Raw genomic sequence first — 16,320 nt, forward strand, 5'->3', positions numbered from 1 at the left:
TCTATCTTCTGCAATGGTCAGGCATTGAGTCTTACTCAACTTCACACCTTGTAACACAGGCAAGAACCCTTTCTTTGCTTGATCCATTTTGAACTTCTTCAAAACTTTATCAAGGTATGTGCTTTGTGAAAGTCCAATTAAGCGTCTTGATCTATCTCTATAGATCTTGATGCCCAATATATAAGCAGCTTCTCCGAGGTCTTTCATTGAAAAACTCTTATTCAAGTATCCTTTTATGCTATCCAGAAATTCTATATCATTTCCAATCAACAATATGTCATCCACATATAATATTAGAAATGCTACAGAGCTCCCCCTCACTTTCTTGTAAATACAAGCTTGTCCAAAAGTCTGTATAAAACCATATGCTTTGATCACACTATCAAAACGTTTATTCCAACTCCGAGAGGCTTGCACCAGTTCATAAATGGATCGTTGGAGATTGCACACTTTGTTAGCACCCTTTGGATCGACAAAACCTTCTGGTTGCATCATATGCAACTCTTCTTCCAGAAATCCATTCAGGAATGCAGTTTTGACATCCATTTGCCAAATTTCATAATCATAAAATGCGGCAATTGCTAACATGATTCGGACAGACTTAAGCATCGCTACGGGTGAGAAAGTCTCATCGTAGTCAACCCCTTGAACTTGTCAAAAACCTTCCGCAACAAGTCGAGCTTTGTAGACAGTAACATTACCATCAGTGTCAGTCTTCTTGAAGATCCATTTATTCTCGATGGCTTGCCGATCATCGGGCAAGTTAACCAAAGTCCACACTTTGTTCTCATACATGGATCCCATCTCAGATTTCATGGCCTCAAGCCATTTTGCGGAATCTGGGCTCACCATCGCTTCTTCATAGTTCGTAGGTTCACCATGGTCAAGTAACATGACTTCTAGAACAGGATTACCGTACCACTCTGGTGCGGATCTTACTCTGGTTGACCTACGAGGTTCGGTAGTAACTTGATCTGAAGTTTCATGATCATCATCATTAGCTTCCTCACTAATTGGTGTAGGTGTCACAGGAACCGGTTTATGTGATGAACTACTTTCCAATAAGGGAGCAGGTACAGTTACCTCATCAAGTTCTACTTTCCTCCCACTCACTTCTTTCGAGAGAAACTCCTTCTCTAGAAAGGATCCATTCTTAGCAACAAATGTCTTGCCTTCAGATCTGTGATAGAAGGTGTACCCAATAGTTTCCTTTGGGTATCCTATGAAGACACATTTCTCCGATTTGGGTTCGAGCTTATCAGGATGAAGCTTTTTCACATAAGCATCGCAACCCCAAACTTTAAGAAACGACAACTTTGGTTTCTTGCCAAAGCATAGTTCATAAGGCGTCGTCTCAACGGATTTCGATGGTGCCCTATTTAACGTGAATGCAGCTGTCTCTAAAGCATAACCCCAAAACGATAGAGGTAAATTAGTAAGAGACATCATAGATCGCACTATATCTAGTAAAGTATGATTACGACGTTCGGACACACCATTACGCTGTGGTGTTCCAGGTGGCGTGAGTTGCGAAACTATTCCGCATTGTTTCAAATGTAGATCAAACTCGTAACTCAAATATTCTCCTCCATGATCAGATCGTAGAAACTTCATTTTCTTGTTACGATGATTTTCCACTTCACTCTGAAATTCTTTGAACTTTTCAAATGTTTTGGACTTATGTTTCATTCAGTAGATATACCCATATCTTCTCAAATCATCTGTGAAGGTGAGAAAATAACGATACCTGCCATGACCCTCAATATTCATTGGACCACATACATTAGTATGTATGATTTCTAATAAATATGTTGCTCGCTCCATTGTTCCGGAGAACGGCATTTTAGTCATCTTGCCCATGAGGCATGGTTCGCAAGTACCAAGTGATTCATAATCAAGTGATTCCAGAAGTCCATCGGTATGGAGTTTCTTCATGTGTTACACCAATATGACCCAAACGGCAGTACCACAAATAAGTTGCACTATCATTATCAACTCTGCATCTTTTGGCTTCAACAGTATGAATATGTGTATTACTACTATCGAGATTCAACACAAATAGACCACTCTTCAAGGGTGCATGACCATAAAAGATATTACTCATACAAATAGAACAACCATTATTTTCATATTTAAATGAATAACTGTCTCGCATCAAACAAGATCCAGATATAATGTTCGTGCTTAACGCTGGCACCAAATAACAATTATTCAGGTCTAAAATTAATCGCGAAGGTAGATGTAGAGGTAGCATGCCGACGGCAATCACACCGACTTTGGAACCATTTCCCACACGCATCGTCACCTCGTCCTTACCTAATCGTCGCTCAATCCGTAGTCCCTGTTTCGAGTTGCAAATATTAGCAACAGAACCAGTATCAAATACCCAGGTGCTACTGCAAGCTCTAGTAAGGTACACATCAATAACAGGTATATCAAATATACGGTTGTTCACCTTGCCATCCATCTTATCTGCCAAATACTTGGGGCAGTTCCGCTTCCAGTGACCAGTCTGTTCGCAATAGAAGCACTCAGTCTCAGGCTTAGGTACAGACTTGGGTTTCTTCTCCTGAGCAGCAACTTGTTTGCTGTTCTTTTTGAAGTTCCCCTTCTTCTTCCCTTTACCCTTTTTTCTTGAAACCGGTGGTCTTGTTGACCATCAACACTTGATGCTCCTTCTTGATTACTACCTCCGCAGATTTTAGCATTGCGAAGAGCTCGAGAATCGTCTTATCCATCCCTTGCATATTATAGTTCATCATGAAGCTCTTGTAGCTTGGTGGCAGTGAATGAAGAACTCTGTCAATGACGCTATCAACAGGAAGATTAACTCCCAGTTGAGTCAAGTGGTTATGGTACCCAGGCATTCTGAGTATATGTTCACTGACAGAACTATTCTCCTGCATCTTGCAGCTGTAGAACTTATTGGAGACTTCATATCTCTCAATCTGGGCATTTGCTTGAAATATTAACTTCAACTCCTGGAACATCTCATATGTTCCATGATGTTCAAAACGCCGTTGAAGTGTTGGTTCTAAGCCGTAAAGCATGGCACACTGAACTATCGAGTAGTCATCAGCTTTGCTCTGCCAGGCGTTCTTAACATCATCAGTAGCATCTGCAGTAGGCCTGGCACCCAGCGGTGCTTTCAGGACGTAATTCTTTTGTGCAGCAATGAGGATAATCCTCAAGTTACGGACCCAGTCCGTGTAATTGCTACCATCATCTTTCAACTTAGCTTTCTCAAGGAACGCATTAAAATTAAATGGAACAACAGCATGGGCCATCTATCTACAACAACATAGACAAGAAAAATACTATCAGTTACTAAGTTCATGACAAATTTAAGTTCAATTAATCATATTACTTAAGAACTCCCACTTAGATAGATATCCCTATAATCATCTAAATGATCGCGTGATCCAAATCAACTAAACCATACGTGAAATGGAGTAGTTTCCAATGGTGAACATCACTATGTTGATCATATCTACTATATAATTCATGCTCGACCTTTCGGTCTTAGTGTTCTGAGGCCATATCTGCATATGCTAGGCTCGTCAAGTTTAACCTGAGTATTCTGCTTTTGCAAAACTGGCTTGCACCCATTGTATGTGAACGTAGAGCTTATCACACCCGATCATCACGTGGTGTCTCGGCACGACGAACTGTAGCAACGGTGTATACTCAGGGAGAACACTTATACCTTGAAATTTAGTAAGAGATCATCTTATAATGCTACTGCCGTACTAAGAAAAATAAGATGCATAAAGGATAAACATCACATGCAATCAATATAAGTGATATGATATGGCCATCATCATCTTGTGCCTTTGATCTCAATCTCCAAAGCACCGTCATGATCACCATCGTCACCGGCTTGACACCTTGATCTCCATCGTAGAATCATTGTCATCTCGCCAACTATTGCTTCTACGACTATCGCTACCGCTTAGTGATAAAGTAAAGCAATTACATGGCGATTGCATTTCATACAATAAAGCGACAACCATATGGCTCCTGCCAGTTGCCGATAACTGTTACAAAACATGATCATCTCATACAACAATTTAATATTATCACGTCTTGACCATATCACATCACAACATGCCCTGCAAAAACAAGTTAGACGTCATCTACTTTATTTTTGCAAGTTTTACGAGGCTGCTACGGGCTTAGCAAGAACCGTTCTTACCTACGCATCAAAAACCACAACACGGTATAGTGATTGCTTTTTGATCTTCAGAAAGAACCCTGTTCAGATCTTGGTGTTTTATTCAAACAGCAAGCAAAAAAATGACGCTCCAAGAAAAACACATATCATGTGGTGAATAAAAATATAGCTCCAAGTAAAGTTACCGATAAACGAAGACGAAAGAGGGGATGCCATCCGGGGCATCCCCAAGCTTAGGCTCTTGGTTATCCTTGAATATTACCTTGGGGTGCCTTGGGAATACCCAAGCTTAGGCTCTTGCCACTCCTTATTCCATAGTCCATCGAATCTTTACCCAAAACTTGAAAACTTCACAACACAAAACTTAACAGAAAACTCGTAAGCTCTGTTATTATAAGAAAATAAATCACCACTTAGGTACTATTGTGAACTCATTCTAAATTCATATTGGTGTAATATCTACTGTATTCTAACTTATCTATGATTCGTACCCTCCGATACTACTCATAGCTTCATCAAAATAAGCAAACAACACATAGAGAACAGAATCTGTCAAAAACAAAACAATCTGTAGTAATATGTAGGTTTCGAATACTTCTGTAACTCCAAAAATCCAGAGAAATTAGGGAGTCCTAGGAAATTTGTATAATGATCTACTGCAGTTGGAATTGGTATTTTATCGCTCTCTGGTAAAAAATGGAAATTATTTTCGTGAGCGCATACTTTCTATTTTTATCAGCACGATCAAACAACAATCACCTAAGAAGATCCTAAAGGCTTTACTTGGCACAAACACTAATTAAAACATAAAAAACACAATCATAACAGAAGCTATATGAATTATTTATTACTAAACAGGAACAAAAAGCAAAGAACAAAAATAAAGTTGGGTTGCCTCCCAACAAGCGCCATCGTTTAACGCCTCTAGCTAGGCATGATGATTTCAATGATGCTCACATAAAGGATAAGAGTTGAAACATAAAGAGAGCATCATGAAGAATATGACTAGAACATTTAAGTCTAACCCACTTCCTATGCATAGGGATTTTGTGAGCAAACAACTTGTGGGAATAAGAATCAACTTGCATAGGAAGGTAAAACAAGCATAACTTCAAAACTTTAAGCACATAGAGAGGAAACTTGATATTATTGCAATTCCTACAAACATATGTTCCTCCCTCATAATAATTTTCAGTAGAATCATGAATGAATTCAGCAATATAACTATCACATAAAGCATTATTTTCATGATGCACAAGCATATAATTTTTATTACTCTCCACATAAGCAAACTTCTTCTCATGAATAGTAGTGGGAGCAAACTCAACAAAATAACTATCATGTGAGGCATAATCCAATTGAAAACTAAAATCATGATCACAAGTTTCATGGTTATCGTAAATCTTTATAGCATACATGGCATCACAATAATCATCATAGGTAGCAACTTTGTTCTCATAATCAATTGGAACCTCTTCCGAAATAGTGGATTCATCACAAAATAAAGTCATGACCTCTCCAAATCCACTTTCATCAATATAATCATCATAAATAGGAGGCATGCTTTCATCATAATAAATTTGCTCATCAAACCTTGGGGACAAAAAATATCATCTTCATCAAACGTAGCTTCCCCAAGCTTATGGCTATGCATATCATTAGCATCATGAATATTCAAGGAATTCATACTAACAACATTGCAATCATGCTCATCATTAAAATATTTAGTGCCAAACATTCTAATGCATTCTTCTTCTAGTACTTGAGCACAATTATCAGAATCCTTATTTTCATGATAGATATTAAAAAGATGAAGCATATGAGGTACTCTTAATTCCATTTTTTATAATTTTCTTTTATAGACTAAACTAGTGATAAAACAAGAAACTAAAAGATTCGATTGCAAGATCTAAAGATATACCTTCAAGCGCTAACCTCCCCGGCAACGGCGCCAGAAAAGAGCTTGATGTCTACTACACAATCTTCTTCTTGCAGACGTTGTTGGGCCTCCAAGTGCAGAGGTTTGTAGGACAGTAGCAAATTTCCCTCAAGTGGATGACCTAAGGTTTATCAATCCGTGGGAGGCGTAGGATGAAGATGGTCTCTCTCAAACAACCCTGCAACCAAATAACAAAGAGTCTCTTGTGTCCCCAACACCCCAATACAATGGTAAATTGTATAGGTGCACTAGTTCGGCGAAGTGATGGTGATACAAGTGCAATATGGATGATAGGTATGAGTACTTGTAATCTAAAAATATAAAAACAGTGAGTTAACTAATGATAAAAGTGAGCGCAAACGGTATTGCAATGCTAGGAAACAAGGCCTAGGGTTCATACTTTCACTAGTGCAAGTTTTCTCAACAATAATAACATAATTGGATCATATAACTATCCCTCAACATGCAACAAAGAGTCACTCCAAAGTCACTAATAGCGGAGAACAAACGAAGAGATTATGGTAGGGTACGAAACCACCTCAAAGTTATCCTTTCTGATCAATCTATTCAAGAGTCCATAGTAAAATAACATGAAGCTATTCTTTCCGTTCGATCTATCATAGAGTTCGTACTAGAATAACACCTTAAGACACAAATCAACCAAAACCCTAATGTCACCTAGATACTCCAATGTCACCTCAAGTATCTGTGGGTATGATTATACGATATGCATCACACAATCTCATATCCATCTATTCAACAAACACAAAGAACTTCAAAGAGTGCCCCAAAGTTTCTACCAGAGAGTCAAGACAAAAATGTGTGCCAACCCTGATGCATAAGTTCACAAGGTCACGGAACTCGCAAGTTGATCACCAAAACATACATCAAGTGGATCGCGGATATCCCATTGTCACCACAAATAAGCAGATGCAAGACATACATCAAGTGTTCTCAAATCCTTAAAGACTCAATCCAATAAGATAACTTCAAAAGGAAAACTCAATTCATCACAAGAGAGTAGAGGGGGAGAAACATCATAAGATCCAAATATAATAGCAAAGCTCATGATACATCAAGATCGTGCCGACTCAAGAACACAAGAGAGAGAGAGAGAGAGAGAGATCAAACACATAGCTACTGGTACATACCCTCAGCCCCGAGGGAGAACTACTCCCTCCTCATCATGGAGAGCGTCGGGATGATGAAGATGGCCACCGGAGAGGGATTCCCCCCTCCGGCAGGGTGCTGGAACGGGTCTAGATTGGTTTTCGGTGGCTACGGAGGCTTCTGGCGGCGGAACTCCTGATCTATTATGTTCTTTGATGTTTGGGGGGTATATGGATATATATATATAGGAGGAATAAGTACGTCGGTGGAGCAACGAGGGGCCCACAAGGGTGGAGGGCGCGCCCAGGGGGTGAGCGCGCCCCCTGCCTCATGGCAGCCTCGTTGATTGCCTGACGTATACTCCAAGTCTCCTGGATTGCTTCCGTTCCAAAAATAAGTTCCGTGAAGTTTCAGGTCAATTGGACTCTGTTTGATTTTCCTTTTCTGCGATACTCTAAAACAAGGAAAAACAGAAACTGGCACTGGGCTCTGGATTAATAGGTTAGTTCTAAAAACAATATAAAAGTGTATAATAAAGCCCATAAACATCCAAAACAGATAATATAATAGCATGGAACAATCAAAAATTATAGATACGTTGGAGACGTATCAGCATCCCCAAGCTTAATTCATGCTCGTCCTTGAGTAGGTAAATGATAAAAAACAGAATTTTTGATGTGGAATGCTTTCTAGAATATTTCTCTAAGTAATTCTCTTTATTGTGGCATGAATGTTCAGATCCATAAGATTCAAGACAAAAGTTTAATATTGACATAAAAATAATAATACTTCAAGCATACTAATAAAGCAATCATGTCTCCTCAAAATAACTTGGCCAAAGCAAGCTATCCCTACAAAATCATATAGTCTGGCTATGCTCCATCTTCACCACACAAAGTATTTAAATCATGCACAACCCCGATGACAAGCCAAGCAATTGTTTCATACTTTTGGTGTTCTCAAACTTTTTCAATCTTCACGCAATATATGAGCGTGAACCATGGATATAGCACTATGGTCGAATAGAATGGTGGTTGTGGAGAAGACAAAAAGGAGAAGATAGTCTCACATCAACTAGGCGTATCAACGGGCTATGGAGATGCCCATCAATAGATATCAATGTGAGTGAGTAGGGATTGCCACGCAACAGATGCACTAGAGCTATAAGTGTATGAAAACTCAACAAAAGAAACTAAGTGGGTGTGCATCCAACTTGCTTGCTCACGAAGACCTAGGGCAATTTTGAGGAAGCCCGTCATTGGAATATACAAGCAAAGTTCTATAATGTAAAATTCTCACTAGTTTATGAAGGTGACAACATAGGAGACTCTCTATCATGAAGATCATGGTGCTACTTTGAAGCACAAGTGTGGTAAAAGGATAGTAGCATTGCCCCTTCTCTCTTTTTCTCTCATTTTTTTGGGCCTTCTCCCCTTTTTTATGGCCTTTATTTTTTTATTTTTTTGTCCGGAGTCTCATCCCGACTTGTGGGGGAATCATAGTCTCCATCATCCTTTCCTCACTTGGGACAATGCTCTAATAATGATGATCATCATACTTTATTTACTTACAACTCAAGAATTACAACTCGATACTTATAATAAAGTATGACTCTATATGAATGCCTCCGGTGGTGTACCTGGATGTGCAATGACTCATGAGTGACATGTATGAAAGAATTATGAACGATGTCTTTTGCCACAAATATGATGTCAACTACATGATCATGCAAAGCAATATGACAATGATGAAGCGTGTCATAATAAACGAAATGGTGGAAAGTTGCATGGCAATATATCTCGGAATGGCTATGGAAATGCCATAATAGGTAGGTATGGTGGCTGTTTTGAGGAAGGTATATGGTGGGTTTATGGTACCCGCGAAAGTTGTGCGGTATTAGAGAGGCTAGCAATGGTGGAAGAGTGAGAGTGCGTATAATCCATGGACTCAACATTAGTCATAAAGAACTCATATACTTATTGCAAAAAACTATTAGTTATCGAAACAAAGTACTACGCGCATGCTCCTAGGGGGATAGATTGGTAGGAAAAGACCATTGCTCGTCCCCGACCGCCACTCATAAGTGAAGGAAATATGCCCTAGAGGCAATAATAAAGTCATTATTTATTTCCTTATATCATGATAAATGTTTATTATTCATGCTAGAATTGTATTAACCAGAAACATAATACATGTGTGAATACATAGACAAACAAAGTGTCACTAGTATGCCTCTACTTGACTAGCTCGTTAATCAAAGATGGTTATGTTTCCTAACCATAAACAAGTAGTTGTTATTTGATTAACGGGATCACATCATTAAGTGAATGATCTGATTGACATGACCCATTCCACTAGCTTAGCACCCGATCGTTTAGTATGTTGCTATTGCTTTCTTCATGACTTATACATGTTCCTATGACTATGAGATTATGCAACTCCCGTTTACCAGAGGAACACTTTGTGTGCTACCAAACGTCACAACGTAACTGGGTGATTATAAAGGAGCTCTACAGGTGTCTCCAAAGGTACATGTTGGGTTGGCGTATTTCGAGATTAGGATTTGTCACTCCGATTGTCGGAGAGGTATCTCTGGGCCCTCTCGGTAATGCACATCACTTAAGCCTTGCAAGCACTGCAACCAATGAGTTAGTTGCGGGATGATGTATTACAGAACGAGTAAAGAGACTTGCCGGTAACGAGATTGAACTAGGTATTTGGAATACCGACGATCGATTCTCGGGCAAGTAACATACCGATGACAAAGGGAACAAAGTATGTTGTTGTGCGGTCTGACCGATAAAGATCTTCGTAGAATATGTAGGAGCCAATATGAGCATCCAGGTTCCGCTATTGGTTATTGACCGGAGACATGTCTCGGTCATGTCTACATTGTTCTTGAACCCGTAGGGTCCGCACGCTTAAGGTTACGATGATAGTTATATTATGAGTTTATGCATTTTGATGTACCGAAGTTTGTTCGGAGTCCCGGATGTGATCACGGACATGACGAGGAGTCTCGAAATGGTTGAGACATAAATATTGATATATTGGAAGCCTATGTTTGGATACCGGAAGTGTTCCGGGTGAAATCGGGATTTTACCGGAGTATCGGGAGGTTACCGGAACCCCCCGGGAGCTAAATGGGCCATGATGGGCCTTAGTGGAAAAGAGAAGAGGCAGCCCTACATGGGCCGCGCGCCCCTCCCCTCCCTTGGTTCGATTAGGACAAGGAGAGGGGGCCAGCCCCTCTCTCTCTTTTCCCCCTCCGCGAATCCTATTCCAACTAGGATTGGGGGGGGGGATCCTACTCCCAGAGGGAGTAGGACTCTCCTGGCACGCCCTCCTTGGCCGGCCGCCTCCCCCCCTTTAGTCCTTTATATACGGAGGCAGGGGCACCCCAGAGACAACACAAGTTGATCCACGTGATCTATTCCTTAGCCGTGTGCGGCGCCCCAGCCACCATAGTCCTCGATAATATTGTAGCGGTGCTTAGGCGAAGCCCTGCAGCAGTAGTACGTCAAGATCGTCACCACGCCGTCGTGCTGACGGAACTCTTCCCCGACACTTTGCTGGATCGGAGTCCGGGGATCGTCATCGAGCTGAACGTGTGCTAGAACTCGGAGGTGCCGTAGTTTCGGTGCTTGATCGGTCGGATCGTGGAGACGTACGACTACATCAACCAAACGCTTCCGTTGTCGATCTACTAGGTATGTAGATCATACTCCCCCTCTCGTTGCTATGCATCACCATGATCTTGCGTGTGCGTAGGAAATTTTTTGAAATTACTACAAAACCCAACAGTGGCATCCGAGCCTAGGTTTTATATGTTGATGTTATATGCACGAGTAGAACACAAATGAGTTGTGGGCGATATAAGTCATACTGCTTACCAGCATGTCATACTTTGGTTCGGCGGTATTGTTGGACGAAGCGGCCCGGACCGACATTACGCGTACGCTTACGCGAGACCGGTTCTCCCGACGTGCTTTGCACATAGGTGGCTTGCGGGTGACAGTTTCTCCAACTTTAGTTGAATTGAGTGTGGCTACGCCCAGTCCTTGCGAAGGTTAAAACAGCACCAACTTGACAAACTATCCTTGTGGTTTTGATGCGTAGGTAAGATTGGTTCTTGCTTAAGCCCGTAGCAGCCACGTAAAAACTTGCAACAACAAAGTAGAGGACGTCTAACTTGTTTTTGCAGGGCATGTTGTGATGTGATATGGTCAAGACATGATGCTAAATTTTATTGTATGAGATGATCATGTTTTGTAACCGAGTTATCGGCAACTGGCAGGAGCCATATGGTTGTCGCTTTATTGTATGCAATGCAATCGCGCTGTAATGCTTTACTTTATCACTAAATGGTAGCGATAGTCGTGGAAGCACAAGCTCGGCGAAACGACAACGATGCTACGATGGAGATCAAGGTGTCGCGCCGGTGACGATGGTGATCACAACGGTGCTTCGGAGATGGAGATCACAAGCACAAGATGATGATGGCCATATCATATCACTTATATTGATTGCATGTGATGTTTATCTTTTATGCATCTTATCTTGCTTTGATTGACGGTAGCATTATAAGATGATCTCTCACTAAATTATCAAGTAGTGTTCTCCCTGAGTATGCACCGTTGCGAAAGTTCTTCGTGCTGAGACACCACGTGATGATCGGGTGTGATAGGCTCTACGTTCAAATACAACGGGTGCAAAACAGTTGCACACGCGGAATACTCAGGTTAAACTTGACGAGCCAAGCATATACAGATATGGCCTCGGAACATGGAGACTGAAAGGTCGAGCATGAATCATATAGTAGATATGATCAACATAAAGATGTTCACCAATGAAACTACTCCATCTCATGTGATGATCGGACATGGTTTAGTCGATTTGGATCACGTAATCACTTAGAGGATTAGAGGGATGTCTATCTAAGTGGGAGTTCTTTAAGTAAATTAACTGAACTTAAATTTATCATGAAACTTAGTACCTGATTAGTATCTTGCTTGTTTATGTTTGATTGTAGATAGATGGCTCGTGCTGTTGTTCCATTGAATTTTAATGCGTTCCTTGAGAAAGCAAAGTTGAAAGATGATGGTAGCAATTACACGGACTGGGTCCGTAACTTGAGGATTATCCTCATTGCTGCACAGAAGAATTACGTCCTGGAAGCACCGCTGGGTGCCAGGCCTGCTGCAGGAGCAACGCCGGATGTTATGAACGTCTGGCAGAGCAAAGCTGATGACTACTCAATAGTTCAGTGTGCCATGCTTTACGGCTTAGAATCGGGACTTCAACGACGTTTTGAATGTCATGGATCATATGAGATGTTCCAGGAGTTGAAGTTAATATTTCCAGCAAATGCCCGGATTGAGAGATACGAAGTCTCCAATAAGTTCTATAGCTGCAAGATGGAGGAGAACAGTTCTGTCAGTGAGCATATACTCAAAATGTCTGGGTATAATAATCACTTGATTCAGTTGGGAGTTAATCTTCCAGATGACTGTGTCATTGACAAAATTCTCCAATCACTGCCACCAAGCTACAAGAGCTTCGTGATGAACTATAATATGCAAGGGATGAATAAGACTATTCCCGAGCTCTTCGCAATGCTGAAAGCTGCGGAGGTAGAAATCAAGAAGGAGCATCAAGTGTTGATGGTCAATAAGACCACTAGTTTCAAGAAAAAGGGCAAAGGGAAGAAGAAGGGGAACTTCAAAAAGAACGGCAAGCAAGTTGCTACTCAAGAGAAGAAACCCAAACCTGGACCTAAGCCTGAAACTGAGTGCTTCTATTGCAAGCAGACTGGTCACTGGAAGCGGAACTGCCCCAAGTATTTGACGGATAAGAAGGATGGCAAGGTGAACAAAGGTATATGTGATATACATGTTATTGATGTGTACCTTACTAATGCTCGCAGTAGCACCTGGGTATTTGATACTGGTTCTGTTGCTAATATTTGCAACTCAAAACAGGGACTACGGATTAAGCGAAGATTGGCTAAGGACGAGGTGACGATGCGCGTGGGAAACGGTTCCAAAGTCGATGTGATCGCAGTCGGCACGCTACCTCTACATCTACCTTCCGGATTAATATTAGACCTAAATAATTGTTATTTGGTGCCAGCGTTAAGCATGAACATTATATCTGGATCTTGTTTGATGCGAGACGGTTATTCATTTAAATCAGAGAATAATGGTTGTTCTATTTATACGAGTAATATCTTTTATGGTCATGCACCCTTGAAGAGTGGTCTATTCTTGTTAAATCTTGATAGTAGTAATACACATATTCATAATGTTGAAGCCAAAAGATGCAGAGTTGATAATGATAGTGTAACTTATTTGTGGCACTGCCGTTTAGGTCATATCGGTGTAAAGCGCATGAAGAAACTCCATACTGATGGACTTTTGGAACCATTTGATTATGAATCACTTGGTACTTGCGAACCGTGCCTCATGGGCAAGATGACTAAAACGCTGTTCTCCGGTACTATGGAGAGAGCAACAGATTTGTTGGAAATCATACATACAGATGTATGTGGTCCGATGAATATTGAGGCTCGTGGCGGATATCGTTATTTTCTCACCTTCACAGATGATTTAAGCAGATATGGGTATATCTACTTAATGAAACATAAGTCTGAAACGTTTGAAAAGTTCAAGGAATTTCAGAGTGAAGTTGAAAATCATCGTAACAAGAAAATAAAGTTTCTACGATCTGATCGTGGAGAAGAATATTTGAGTTACGAGTTTGGTGTACATTTGAAAAATTATGGAATAGTTTCGCAACTCACGCCACCCGGAACACCACAGCGTAATGGTGTGTCCGAACGTCGTAATCGTACTTTACTGGATATGGTGCGATCTATGATGTCTCTTACTGATTTACCGCTATCGTTTTGGGAATATGCTCTAGAGACGGCCGCATTCACGTCAAATAGGGCACCATCAAAATCCGTTGAGACGACGCCTTATGAACTGTGGTTTGGCAAGAAACCAAAGTTGTCGTTTCTAAAAGTTTGGGGCTGCGATGCTTATGTGAAAAAGCTTCAACCTGATAAGCTCGAACCCAAATCGGAGAAATGTGTCTTCATAGGATATCCAAAGGAGACTATTGGATACACCTTCTATCACAGATCCGAAGGCAAGACTTTTGTTGCTAAATTCGGAAACTTTCTGGAGAAGGAGTTTCTCTCGAAAGAAGTGAGTGGGAGGAAAGTAGAACTTGACGAGGTAACTGTACCTGCTCCCTTATTGGAAAGTAGTGCATCACAGAAAACTGTTTCTGTGACACCTACACCAGTTAGTGGGGAAGCTAATGATGATGATCATGAAACTTCAGAACAAGATACTACTGAACCTCGTAGATCAACCAGAGTAAGATCCGCACCAGAGTGGCACGGTAATCCCGTTCTGGAAGTCATGCTACTAGATCATGATGAACCTACGAACTATGAAGAAGCGATGGTGAGCCCAGATTCCGCAAAGTGGCTTGAAGCCATGAAATCTGAGATGGGATCCATGTATGAGAACAAAGTATGGACTTTGGTTGACTTGCCCGATGATCGGCAAGCAATTGAGAATAAATGGATCTTCAAGAAGAAGACTGACGCTGACGGTAATATTACTGTCTACAAAGCTCGACTTGTCGCAAAAGGTTTTCGGCAAGTTCAAGGGATTGACTACGATGAGACCTTCTCACCTGTAGTGATGCTTAAGTCTGTCCGAATCATGTTAGCAATTGCCGCATTTTATGATTATGAAATTTGGCAGATGGATGTCAAAACTGCATTCCTGAATGGATTTCTGGAAGAAGAGTTGTATATGATGCAACCAGAAGGTTTTGTCGATCCAAAGGGAGCTAACAAAGTGTGCAAGCTCCAGCGATCCATTTATGGACTGGTGCAAGCCTCTCGGAGTTGGAATAAACGCTTTGATAGTGTGATCAAAGCATTTGGTTTTATACAGACTTTTGGAGAAGCATGTATTTACAAGAAAGTGAGTGGGAGCTCTGTAGCATTTTTGATATTATATGTAGATGACATATTACTAATTGGAAATGATATAGAATTTCTGGATAGCATAAAGGGATACTTGAATAAGAGTTTTTCAATGAAAGACCTCGGTGAAGCTACTTACATATTAGGCATTAAGATCTATAGAGATAGATCAAAACGCTTAATTGGACTTTCACAAACCACATACCTTGACAAAGTTTTGAAGAAGTTCAAAATGGATCAAGCAAAGAAAGGGTTCTTGCCTGTGTTACAAGGTGTGAAGTTGAGTAAGACTCAATGCCCGACCATTGCAGAAGATAGAGAGAATATGAAAGATGTTCCCTATGCATCAGCCATAGGATCTATCATGTATGCAATGCTGTGTACCAGACCTGATGTGTGCCTTGCTATAAGTCTAGCAGGGAGGTACCAAAGTAATCCAGGAGTGGATCACTGGACAGCGGTCAAGAACATCCTGAAATACCTGAAAAGGACTAAGGATATGTTTCTCATATATGGAGGTGACAAAGAGCTCATCGTAAAAGGTTACGTTGATGCAAGCTTTGACACTGATCCGGACGATTCTAAATCGCAAACCGGATACGTGTTTACATTAAACGGTGGAGCTGTCAGTTGGTGCAGTTCTAAACAAAGCGTTGTAGCGGGATCTACATGTGAAGCGGAGTACATAGCTGCTTCGGAAGCAGCAAATGAAGGAGTCTGGATGAAGGAGTTCATATCCGATCTAGGTGTCATACCTAGTGCGTCGGGTCCAATGAAAATCTTTTGTGACAATACTGGTGCAATTGCCTTGGCAAAGGAATCCAGATTTCACAAGAGAACCAAGCACATCAAGAGACGCTTCAATTCCATCCGGGATCTAGTCCAGGTGGGAGACATAGAGATTTGCAAGATACATACGGATCTGAATGTTGCAGACCCGTTGACTAAGCCTCTTCCACGAGCAAAACATGATCAGCACCAAGGCTCCATGGGTGTTAGAATCATTACTGTGTAATCTAGATTATTGACTCTAGTGCAAGTGGGAGACTGAAGGAAATATGTCCTAGAGGCAATAATAAAGTCATTATT

Source organism: Triticum urartu, chromosome 5A (genome assembly GCF_056163025.1).
Source record: "Triticum urartu cultivar PI428250 chromosome 5A, HENAU_Tu73, whole genome shotgun sequence".
Classification (NCBI taxonomy): Eukaryota; Viridiplantae; Streptophyta; class Magnoliopsida; order Poales; family Poaceae; genus Triticum; species Triticum urartu.